Genomic DNA, 13,387 nt, shown 5'->3' with positions numbered 1-13,387 from the left:
AAACTATACATTAGTAGCTTTCTAATGTTAGTAGACAGGCTGCTCAGATTCACCCCTTAGTGCTTAAGCTGTACCCAGAGGGCTGGTGAGCAGACTTCTCACCCCTGTGTCTCCAGGCTGGGCTCAGAAGGCAGTGAGTTAGATTTCTCATCCAAGCAGCTCTGAACTGGTTATAGAGGGCTGGTGAGATTCCTTACCCAGAGGCTATAAGCTGAATCTCTCTGCTCCTTTCCCAATTCTGGGGGCAGAAAGTAAGCTTCATGTATGACCTGATCTAAACCAGAAATGCAGGTCTCAAGGGCTTGTGTCTTATGTTGAAGATGCTGCTCTCCTGGGATCTTTTGAAAGCACTCCTGACTGGCTGGGCAGAATATGTGATACCTGCTGGCAATGGTGCCACCTGATCCACAATCCAGGTTCAACAATCTCAAAACTAAAGGAATGTAGAGATGAGAGAACCAGTAGGAATAAGTAGTAAAGTTTATTAAAAAGAAGTTAATCAAAAAGAAAGTGTACATGTTAGCAAGGTTAACATCGGCATTCCAAGGGAGGGACACACCCTCCTTTCAATAGATTTTCACACTATCCATACTGGAGACTGACAGTTTAGAAACTTTACCAAGACCAAGAGGTGTTATTAATGTAGTTGCTATTGTGGACAACAATATCATTATTCTAAGAATGATAACTTTCCATATTCATAAGAAGGGTTACTTTTTTCTAATATAATTTCATTGAGATATGGTTACACATCATGTAATCCACCAAAAGTATGCAATCAGTAGTTCACAGTATCATCACATAGTTGTGATGATAATTTTTAGAATATTTGCATTAACCCAGATAAAGGAATAAAAAGAGAACATAAGCATCCCGTACCCTTTATACTTCCTTTTATTGGCCACTAATGCTACATTCTACCCAATTTTAAGACTTAAATAGCAGTAGATTAAGATTGCATCATATTGTTATATATGTATATGTATATGTATACACACACACACCAAAAAAAAAAACATCCAGGGATAGATACAAACACAGAACAAAAACATACAGAGGTAGATTGATACAAACACAAGCAATTGATTTTATTTTTGTTTGCAATATCATTATACAATCATTATCAAAGATCAGGGTTATTGGATTACAGTGCAACAATATGCTGGTCTGAATCTGTGATGTGCCTCAGAAAAGCCATGTTTTTAAATTCAGTCTGGTGGGGACAAATCTGTTATTGGGTGGAGCATTTTGATGAAGTTGTTTCCATGGAAGCATGACCCCTTCATTCAAGGTGGGTCTTAATCCACTTACTGGAATTTAAAGCATAAATGCTTGAGACAGAAAATGACTTGGGAGATATTAAGCTAAAAAGTGAAAACCAACGTTTGTCTCAGAAAAGCTGAGAGAGCCCACAGATGTATAGACAGGGAAAATGAACCAGAGGAAGCAAAAGGACACACAGGAGCTGAGAAAACCGTTTTGAAAACTATCCAAGGAAAGAAGGACCAGCACACATCACCTTGTGCCTTCCCATGTGACAAAGAAACTCTGGTTGCAATCAGCCAGAAATGGAATGGCTTTTATAAAGGAAATTTAATAAGTTAATAGTTTACAGTTCTAACCTATAAAAATGTCCAAACTAAGGCATCAAGGTAATCACACCTTAATTCAAGAAAGGCCAATGGTTTGCCAAAGTTAGTGTGATGCCCTGATAAATCCAGGAGTGATTTGGACAGTGAATAAAGATGTATTTGCAAAGTCCCATTGAGGGAACAGAGAGAAAAGGGGTGATATACAACTTCCCTATTTGGAGAATTTCTTATACTCTTGCAAGTAGTGAGGACACTCACATCAGTAGGTTGAGCCATCGATTTTGGGATTTGCGCTTGTGAATCTTATCCTTGCAAAGGACAGGCTAAACATACTTAAAGTTAAATCTAAGAATCACCCCCAAAGAGCCCCCTTTGTTGTTCAGATGTGGTCTTTCTCTCTCTAAGCTGACATGGCAAATGAACTCACTGCCCTCCTCCTATGTGGAAAATGACTCACAGGGGTGTAAATATCTCTGGTATTGTAGGACAGAAATCATGGAATGAGATAGTATGTGGCATCAAGGGATTGAGAAAACTTTCTTGACAAAGGAGGGAAGACAGAAATGAGACACAATAAAGTGTCAGTGGCTGAGAGATTTCAAACGTAGTTGAGAAGTTATCCTGAAGATTATTCTAATGTATTATATAGCTGTAGCCTTTTTAGTTTATGGTGTGTTGGAGTGATTAGATGGAAAAACCTGAAACTACAGAGCTGTGTTCCAGTAGCTGTATTCCTTGAAGATGGTTGCTTAATGATATAGCTTTTACAATGTGACTGTGGGATTGTGAAAGCCTTGTTTCTGATGCTTCTTCTATCTAACATATGGACAGATGACTACAAATATGGATAAAAAGTAAAAAATAATAGGGGGAACAAAGGTTAAAATAAATTGAGTAGATTGAAATACTGGTGGTCAATGAGAAGGAGGAGTAAGGGTTATGATACATATAAGTTTTTTTCTTTTTATTTATTTTGCTGGAGTGATGCAAATGTTCAAAAAAATTATCATGGTGATATATTCAGAACTGTATGATGATAATGTGAGGTGTTGGTTGTACACCATGTATGAAATGTTTGTATGTCAAGAATGTTTGACTGTTTGTATGCCAAGGTTTAACAATAAAAATATTTAAAATTAAAGGCCAATAGGTTTATGACACTTCTGCAGCTAGAAATGCATGTGTCTGGCACCTACTGTGGTCACTGGCTTCTGTTTTAGAACACCTTCCCTGGGAGCATTTCCTTTCTTCATCTCCAAAGATTTCTGGTTTTGTGGGCTTGGTCACTTCTTCTCTCCAAGAATCTGAATTGTCTCTGCTCATCTCCCTCCAAAATATTTTTTCTTCTTTAAAGGACTCCAGTAAACTAATGAAGACCCACCTGGAATGCATGGAGTACATTTACACCTAATCTAAAGGTCACACCCACCGTTAGGCATGCCATATATTTCTGGAGATAATTTAATAGAAAAGTCACACACACAGTTGAGCATGCCATGTCTCTAGAGAAATAAACTAATCAAAACATTCTGCCCTGAGATATGGCTGCTTTTTGCCTTCTATTCCTTTTACAATCATTCACCATCCAGGTAGTTCCAGAAGCTAGGCAGTCTCATGCATGGTACTTTGAACTGGTGTGGGGGCATTCAAAATGGTCCAGCATTTGACATACTGTCATAGGCTGTCCTACAATACTGCTTCTAATAAAACAAGGCTGTCCTGGACCCCTGGTAATAGAATTGCTTACCTTTATGCTAAAAATGTTGGAAAAGCACCAAAATCTGTTTGTGGTGTGTGCCCAGGCTGAATTCAGGGTGTTCATGCTATGAGGCCTAAGGTTCTTATGCGGTTATCTAAGACCAAAAAACATGTCAGCAGAGCCTATGGTGGTTCCATGTGTGCTAAACGTGTCCATGACAGGATCAAGAGTGCCTTCCTGATTGAGGAGCAGAAAATCATTGTGAAAGTGTTAAAGGCACAAGCACAGAGTCAAAGAGCTAAATAAAATATATGAAACTTTTTAATAGTAAAAATCAAAGACCTGTTTGTCTATGTTTATTTTTGTTGTAAAACAAAAACAAATACCTTCTGCCCTACAATGTTGAATCAGGATTAAAAGAAACAGCTTCCCCCAAAAGATAAGCTTAAGATTAGAACATGGCATTTCTGGAGTACACAAAAGATTAAAACTGACACAATGGGCATTTGGGCTGTTTCCATCTTTTAACAAACATGAATAATGCTGATACAAACATTGGTGTGCAAATGTCAATTTGTGTCCGTGCTATTAGTTCCTCTGAGTATATACCTAATAGTGAGATTGCTGGATCATACAGCATTCCATACTTAGTTCCCTGAGGAACAACCAAGGTGCCTTCCAGAGTATCTACATCATTTGATAATGCCCCTAACAGTGAATAAGTATATCTATTTCTCCACATTCTCTCCAGCTTTTGTAGTTTTCTGTCTTTTTAAAATGATAGTAATTCTAGTGGGTGTTAGATTATCTCACTGTGTTTCTGGTCTGCATTTTCCTAATCTCTAATGAACTTGAGCAGCCTTTCATATGTATTTGAGCCACTTGCATTTCCTCTTAAAGAAAGAGTCTATCCACATCTTTTGCCTATTTCTTAATAGGGTTGTTTTCTTTTTGTTGTTAAGTTGTAGTATCTCATTATATATTCTGGATATTAAACCCTTAAACTCATATCTGATATGTGGTTTCCAAATACAAGTCCCATTGTCTGAGCTGTCTTTTTACTTTTCTGAGAAAGTCCTTTGATTAAAAAAGAATTCAATTTTGAGGTTATCCCATTTATCTATTTTTTTCATTACCTGTACTTTGGGTGTAAGGTCTTGGAAATCACTTCTTATCACAAGATCTTAAAGATATTTTGCTAAATTTTCTTCTAACTGTTTTATGGCCTTAGCTCTGATGTATAGGTCTTTGAACAATTTTGAGTTAATTTTTGTATAAGATGTGAAATAGGAGTTCTCTTTCTTTCTTTTGGATATGAAAGTCAAGTTCTCCAAGAATCAATTGTTGAAAAGGTTGTTCTGTCCCACTTGAGTTGACTTAACCACCTTATCAAAGATTAATTGGCCATGTATGAAAGGCTCCACCTCTGAACAAGGAGCTCAATCCTATCGGTCAGTGTATCTATCTTTAAACCAATGCCATATCTTTTGACCATTGCAGCTTTCATTTTTCTTTCTCAAGATATTTTTAGCTATTTAAGCACCCTACCCTTCCAAAGAAATTTGGTTATGTTTTTTCCATTACTGCAAATAGGTTGCTTGGATTTTAATTGGTATTACATTGAATCTATAAATCAGTTTGGGTAGAATTGACATCTTAACTATGTTTAGTTTTCCAATCCATGAACATGGTCCATCCTTCCATTTATTTAGGTCTTCTTTTTTTCTTTTAGCAATGGTTTGTAGTTTTTTCTGTGTGCATAACTCTTTTAAATACTGAGGTAAATTTATTCCAATATATTTGATTCTTTTGGTTGCTATTGTAAATGGAATTTTTTTCTTGATTTCCTCTTCTGATTAATTATCATGTGTGTATAGAAAAACTACTGATTTTTTTTTGTTGGTCTTGTATCCACCACTTTGCAATACTCATTTATTAGGTTTAGTAGCTTAACTGTAGATTTATTATTGTATAATATAAGATCATGTCATCTTCAAACAGGGAGAGTTTTATTTCTTCCTTTTCAACTTAGATGACTTTTATTTTGCTCTTTCTTTCTTTTTTAATATAGACATTTAGGACAGTAATTTCCTTCTCTGCACCTTCCTTGCTGCTTCTCATAAATTTTGATATGTTGTGTTTGCAACTTCATTTGCCTTGAGATATCTACTGATTTCTCCTGTAATTTCTTCCTTGACTCACTGGTTGTTTAAGAGTGTGTGTTTAGCTTCCATATGTTTGTGTATGTTTCAGCCTCCTGCCTTTTATTGTTTTCCAATTTTCATTCGATCATTATTTAAGAAAATGCTTTGAATATTTCAGTCTTCTAAAATTTACTGAGAATAGATTTGTGACCTCAAATGAAGTCTATATTGGAGAATGATCCAAAAGCACTTGAGAAAATGGTTTATCCTGATGTTGTTGGGTGCAATGTTCTTTAAATGTCTGATAAATCTAGTGCACTTACCATATTATTAAAAATCTCTGTTTTCTATTTGTCCTCTGTTTCAGTTTGTTAAAGATGTCAGAATGCAATATACCAGAAGCAGAATGGTTCCTAAAGGGAATTTTTTGAGTTGGAAGCTTACTCTTTTTAGGCCATGAAAATGTGCAAATTAAAGCATCAACAAGAGGTTATCTTCACTCAAGAAAGGCTGATCAAGAACATCTCTTTCAGCTGGAAAAGCAAATGGCAACATCTGCTAGCTTTCTCTCCTGGCTTCTTCATTGGCTTCACTAGTGGTGTTTTCTTTCATCTCCAAAAATCTCTAGTTGTATGGGCTCTGTTGTCTCTGAAATTCAAAATGATTCCCTCTTAAGTGACTCCAGTAAGAACCCCCACGTTGAATGGGTTGAGACACATCTACATAGAAAAAAACCTAATGTAAATTTATCAGCTGGACAATGGTGGTTCAGTGGCAGAGTTCTCACCTTCTATCCTGGAGACTTGGGTTCAGTTTTGGGTGCCTGCCCATGTAAAAAAATTTTTTTAAGTTACCAGCCACAAGTCAGTGGGTCACATCTCCATGGACACAATAAAAAAGATCTCACCTAGGGATATCAAATGAGGATTAAATAACAGCTTTTCTGTCTAGATGTTCTATACATTGTTGAGAGTGGAGTATTCAAATGTCCAATTATCATTGTAAAAGTTTCTACTTCTCCCTTAAGTGATGTCAGTGTTTGCCTTATTTATTTTGGAGTGCATCAGATCAGTGCATAAATATTTATAATTACTTTATCTTCTTGATGAATTTTCCTCTATTTATATATAGTGTCAGTCTCTGTCTTTTTAAATTGTATTACATTTGAAGACTAATTTTCATGATATTAGTATAGCCACCTTAACTAATTTTTATCTGTTGTTTGCACCAATATATTTTTCCAATTTTTCAATTTCAACATGTTTTTGACCTTTGGTCTTAAATGACTCTCTTACAGACAGCATATAGATGGATCCTGTTTTATTTAAAAAAAAAAAAAAACTTTTTCCAATCTATGTCTTTTGATTGTGGAGTTCAACCCATTAATATTCAATATTATTACTGTAAAAGTAGTACTTTATTTAACCATTTTATTTTCTTTATTTGTCACATCTTATTTTTCTCTCTTTTTACCCTTTTAGTTACCCTACTGCTAATCTTAATTCCTAAACTCATTTCCAAGCCTCTCTCTCTCTTGTCTTTTCACTTCCTTCACTATTTCTTGTAGAGCAGGTTTCTTATTCACAAATTTTCTCAATGTCTGTTTAGCTATAAATATTTTTAACTCTCCCTCATTTTTAAAAGACAGTTTTACTAAGTATTGAATTCTTGATTGACAGTTCTTCCCTATCAGTATCTTAAATATATCATACCACTGCCTTCTCACCTCCATGATTTTGACTGCAGGGTCAGCACTAAATCTTAGCAAGTCTTCCCTGCATATGATAGAATGCTCTTCTCTTGCTGGTTTCAGAATTCTCTCTTTGTCTTTGACATTCAGCAATCTGATTAATGAGGGTCTTGGAATAGGTTTATTTGGATCTATTCTGTTGGGGGGGTTGTACCTGTAGTTTCATGTCTTTCATAAGAGATGGGAAATTTTCAGTGACTATTTCCTCCATTGTTCTTTCTGCCCCTTTTCCCTTCTCTCCTTCTTTTGGGACACCCATAACAAATATATTCACCTGCTTTATTTTGTCATTCATTTGTCTGAGACCCTCCTCAATTTTTTCCACTCATTTCCCTTTTTGTTCTTTTATAGGAAAGATTTTAAATGTCCTGTCTTTTAATTCACTATTCTTTCCTCTGCCTCTTCAAATCTGCTGCTGCATGTCTTCATTGGGTTTTCATCTCTTCTATTGGGTGCCCTTCTTTCTCATAAAACCTGCTATTTTATTTTTCAAGCTTTTGAGTTCATCTGTGTGGATACCCTGTGTCTCTTTATATCCTTGTTCTTTCTATGCATATGGAACACAGCTGGGCTTTTTCCTGGACTACTTGATTTCAAAGTTGTTCCTCTTTGTCAAAATGGGTTATGATTGTTCTGTAGTCTTCTGCAATTCTTTTCTTTACAGGGTAATTGTATCAAAAAGTGTGTATGGAGTGGGTAATGGGTCCCTACTCATAAAGCTTTCCTGTTGCTTTGTTTCACATAGTAGTTATTTTCCAATTGATCTATTGTGAACTCAATATCATCAATTTATTTTACTAAAAGTGTGCTTTTGATAGTCCACCTGCTTAGACTCCAATATCAAAGAGATCCTGATTTTCATCTTTGTTGGATTCAACATAATCACCTCTTTGACTACTGATCTTATGTTGAAATAAAAACATCATAAGGGGATACTATGAAAAATTGCATGCCAACAAATTATACAACTTAGATAAATTAGACCATGTTCTAGAAGCACACTAACAATTTACACTGAGTTCAGAAGAAATAGAAGACTTCAGCAGATCAGTCACAAGTGAAGAGATTGACTCTGTTATCAAAAACTTCCCAAAAAAGAAAATCCAGGACCAGATGACTTCACAGGTGAATTTCACCAAGCAATCCTGCCCATGTGCTTCCAACAAATAGAAAATGGAACACTACCTAACTCATACTATGAACCCAACATCACTTTAATACAAAACCTGCTAATGATATTATAAGAAAAGAAAACTAAAGACCAATCTCTCTAAAGATTATAGGTGCAAAAGTCCTCACCAAATTCTAGCAGACCAAATGCAATAGCACATTAAAAGAATAATACGTTATGTCTAACTGGGTTTCATTCTAGGTATGCAAGCATGGTTCAACACAAGCAAGTTACAGTTTGTAAAGTTTTTAGAGTGTGTCATGATTGGACAACTAATAGAGAAAATGTTTTAGTTCATTTAAAGTCTGTTTCCCCAGTAAATAGTTTGCAAGACAACCCTGAACCTAAACCCATCTTGTACCTTAAACCCAACATTGTTTTTAAGGATGGAAGAGATGAAAAGAGGTTTAATTTATTGTCTTTCACAATAAGGGAATATAAAATGAAACTAGGTAAAACTCTTTAGCCATTCTGTCCATCTTTACCAAAGCTGCAGAAGCAATATCATGGTTCAACTTCTCATCCAAGAAGATTTACCAATGGCTGTTGTTAAACAAAAATGAAACTAAAACTATAGGAGAGGATCTGGAGAAATTGTGACACTTATGCCATGCTTGTGGGAATGTATAATGGTACAGCCACTATGGAATAGAGTTCTTGGTTCTTTAGGAAACTAAATATCGAGTTGACCTATGACCCAGCAATAGTGCCACTTGGTATATACCCAGAAGAGCTGAAAGCAGTGATACAAACAGACATTTTCACACCGATGTTCATAGTAGCATAATTCACAATTGCCAAAAGATAGAACCAGTCCAAATGCCCATCAACAGATGAGTGGATTTAAAAAAATGTGGCATATACATACAATGGAATATTATGCAGCAGTGAGATGAAATCATGTCTTGAAGTACATTTCAAGGTGGATGAAGCTTGAGGACATAATGCTGAGTGAATAAGCCAGACACAAAAAGATAGATACTATATGACTCCACTTTTATGACCATGTAAAGGTAAAATCAGGAGCTTATAATAGAGAAACATAGAATTTAGAAATGGGTGAATGCTAGCTTATGAGGTTGAGCACAAATGCAATGGAATAGATAGAAGTGAATATGGTTCTCTTATGGGTCTATACGTAATATTACCATAATGAAGGTGAACAAGACTGAAAGGGGTTGTATAGAACTATGTGTCCCACTGAGTAACACTAGAAATATAAAGTAGTAATTTCTAGAAGTTATTTCTAGAACTACTGCAAATATATGATTCATTTATAGAGAATGTTTAAGTCCAGGGTGCAAGAGCAAAACTGCTATTGCATGCTATGGGCTATGTTTAATAGGAAAGCATCAGCAGTACCACAGTGAAAGCAGGGGTAAATAATGGGGGAGTGACAAGAGTTAAAGGGAGGATTAGATTTCCTATTTGGTAAGGGTGTGTTTATTGGTATCTTTCTCTTGAGAACAATGAAATTATCTAACTTTGAGAGTGTTGATAGACTGTGGACCTTAGGAATTATATGTGATGCCTAATGAATACAGGTGGGTGAGTGATACACTGACTGAGAAGTAGATTACTGAATGATTATGTGTACATATGATCAAATACTGTGCTGGTACAAAAAAGAATGAAGTCATGAGGCATGCAATGATGTAAATGAAACTGTCAGACATTTGGTGAGACAAAATAATCCAGAAAGTATTGAATAATTATTGTATTGTCTCTATTATAAAATGCTTATAAGAAAACAGGGACATAGATTATTAAATCTTACAGCAAACACATTTAGTGCAAAGGGGTAATTATTATTTATGGATTTTGAGGGGCTGTTTTATATAACTATACACTGGCCTTCAGAAATAAGAAAGAAGTTGATCAGGTCAAGATTAAAGTATTTCAGAACACAGAGGTAAGGAAAACAATGTCAGTATTTTAGAACCATTCTTTGAGACAAAAGGAAGAAAGATCTGTTTTTCCTGGAACCCAATTTTTCTATAGAAAATAATCTAACTCAACCTGTCTGGATAGTTTATTAAACACTTGAAACATAAGGAACCCAGAATAAGAATGAGGACTTTAATCCTTTGTAGTTTAATGCAACGCCTGGATACATCCTAGAAATTATTAAGCAGATAACCAAAAAGTATTGGCAAAGTCCCTTGAGGGATGGGAGAAAAAAATATAAAACTATCAAACTTTACCATCAGGGAATTCCCTGATATTGTGTCAAACATTAGGGACACCCAAATGCATAGGCCAAGCCCTTGATCTTGATGCTTATGCTGGTGAAGCTTTTGTATGTAGTGGAGAAGCTTGCCTACTTGTGGGTATGCCTAAGATTTACTTCTGGAGGAGCTCTTTTGTTACTCAAGTGTGGCCTCAATCTCTCTAGGCCCAATTCAGCAAGTGAAATCATTGCTAGTACCCCTTACATGAGAGATCACATACAGGGGTTAACGTCTCCCTATTATCATGGGAGATGAACTCCAGGGATGAGTCCAGCCCTGGAACTGTTGGATCAGCAATTCCAACCTGACCAAAAGGGGGGAAGGAAGTGTTACTAATAAAGTATCAGTGGCTGGGAAAGTTAAAATAGAGTTGAGAGGCTACTCTGGAGGTCACTCTTACAAAAGCTTCATTTAGCCATTGCTGCCAATCATAACTTGCAAATCCCAACCATAACCACTCCAGCCAATCCTAAAGTACACCTAGGGCAACATAGAAGATTTTACAAAGGTTCCATGCATTAGAGTAACTTTCCAGAAACTTACTAACTCAAGATGGTCCCTAGACCAGATAGTTCCTGGAACCTAAATGGCCCAGCTTTTCCAGAGCTAGTTCCATATCCCTACCCCATATTATTGACAGTCCGTTCCAACATGAGAAATTCGGAATGGCCATAGCCCAAGTACTTCAAAAGAGTGTGATAGTAAGATCAAAGTTGATAATGGATTTGTACAGAGAAATTAGGATTTAACAAATTAGTATGTTGGCTGAATCATTCCATTGATATTTCTTTTAGTCTTCAGTATCTTAGAGTAGCAAGGAATAAAAAATGTGGAATTGTACCTATTCAAACTCAGAAATCTGTTTAACAGCTAATTGTCGTGTTGTACTTTGAAATTTATTGCTTTTTTAGCATACATTTTACTTTTCACAAAAAAGAAAAAAGTAATATAATATGCATATATTCCTTCTAGCCTCCAATTATTCTGGAGCAACTAGAAAAAAAAATCTGAGATAATATTATGGTGGCCATGACAAACTCTGGGATCTGTCTTGCAGAAGAGTGCTTTGAAAACTATTGCTTTTTTCTTTCTTTGCTTTGTTTGTATGTTATATTATACAATAACAAATTAATTAAATGAAAATTCCTATTTTTTAAAGAGCATTAAAACTGCTTTCATCCATCTTTTGAATTTCTCTAGTGTAGTTTAAAAATGAATCTTTAAAAACTGCTCTAAAATTATTTTTCTGAAAGTAATATCTAATAAAGTAAGTGTTCTAGTTTGCTTGCTGCCAGAATGCAACACACCAAAGATGGATTGGCTTTTAATAAAAGAGAATTTATTTCATTAGCTCTTCAGAGTAATGGCAGCTAACTTTCAACTGAGGTTCTTTCTTACATGGGAAGACACAGGGTGATCTCTGCTGGCCTTCTCTCAAGGCTTCTGGGTTCCAACAACTTTCCCCAGGGTGATTTCTTTCTGCATCTCCAAAGGCCTGCGCTGAGCTGTGAGGGCTGAGATGAGGTATTCTGAGCTGCTTTGGCTGTGCTACATTATGCTGTCTCATTTAAGCACCAGCCAATTAAGTCAAACATCATTCATTGCAGCAGGCATGCTTCCTAGCTGATTGAAAATGTAATCAGCAACAGATGAGGTTCATGTATCATTGGCTTATGTCCACAGCAACAAAACTAGGTGCCTTCACCTGGCCAAGTTGACAACTAAATCTAACTACCACATGTTCACCCTTTGTCAACTTGGCAACTACACACATCACCTTAGGCAATATTAAGGTGCAAAAAGTTCTCTTCTGGCTGTGGACCTGTGAATCTAAAAACAAGTTGTCTGTTGCCAATATGCAAAAGAGGGACAGTCACAGGATCTATAGGGAGAAATTGGAAGGAAAACCTACAGAGCAAACACCATTGGATTTCAAAGTCTGAAAGTCATTTATCCTTCAGCTTTAGAAAGTGGCAGTCCCATCCTTTCCAAGGGCCTATGCAGTGACCCACCTCTTTCCAAATCAACCTCAGGGAACATTGAGGAGACCACCTTTTTTCATGGTTCCACTCTCTCCAGGCATCAGGGCCACCCCTGGGCTCTTTGCCATTTCTGAGACACATGCCCAACCCCTCCATGTGGTGGCAGCCAGGCTCTCCCCAGCCCCCCAAGGAGCATGCTATACCTTTTCCAAGGCCTGAGGCTGCACAACACTTCCACTGTAATAAGATGGGATCTCCTCCTCTGCCCTCAGGGCAAACTCACCCTCTCCATGTACATGAGTGGGTCCACTCTGCTGGCCAAGTTTTCTTGGCTTGAGACCTGAGCTTCCATGTTTCTCGCTCTGCAAACACCAATTTGTCCCTTTGTGTCCCCCTTTGTCCAGAGGAGCAGTGGTTCCATTTACACCAACAATCTGTTTAAGCACTCCAGGACTTCTCCATCATTCTCTTCAGAGTTCCTCCCAAATCTTCCCCTTAGCCATCCAAAAAACCATTCCAACATATCTGATATTTGCAAATCACAGCAGTACCCCACTCTCCAGTACCAAAATCTGTTTTAGTTTGCTTGCTGCCAGAATGCAACAAACCAAAAATGGATTGGCTTTTAATAAAAGGATTTATTTCATTAGGTCTTCAGAGGAGAGGCAGTTAACTTTCAACTGAGATTCTTTCTTACATGGGAAGGCACAGGGTGATCTCTGCTGGCCTTCTCTCAAGTCTTCTGGGTTCCAACAACTTTCCCCAGGGTAATTTCTTTCTGCATCTCCAAAGGCCTGGGCTGAGCTGTGAGTGCTGGG

The 13,387-nt window shown here is 36.7% G+C and overlaps 1 pseudogene; it reads left to right on the top strand.

The window, feature by feature from the left end:
* The first annotated feature begins 3,243 nt into the window (after positions 1 to 3,243).
* Positions 3,244 to 3,597, top strand: LOC143669652 (large ribosomal subunit protein eL34 pseudogene; annotated as a pseudogene).
* The last annotated feature ends 9,790 nt before the right edge of the window (positions 3,598 to 13,387 follow it).

This window comes from Tamandua tetradactyla, chromosome 26 (genome assembly GCF_023851605.1).
Source record: "Tamandua tetradactyla isolate mTamTet1 chromosome 26, mTamTet1.pri, whole genome shotgun sequence".
Taxonomy (NCBI): Eukaryota; Metazoa; Chordata; class Mammalia; order Pilosa; family Myrmecophagidae; genus Tamandua; species Tamandua tetradactyla.
Note: the sequence above shows the minus strand (reverse complement) of the source record. Positions and strands in the feature narration are given on the sequence as shown.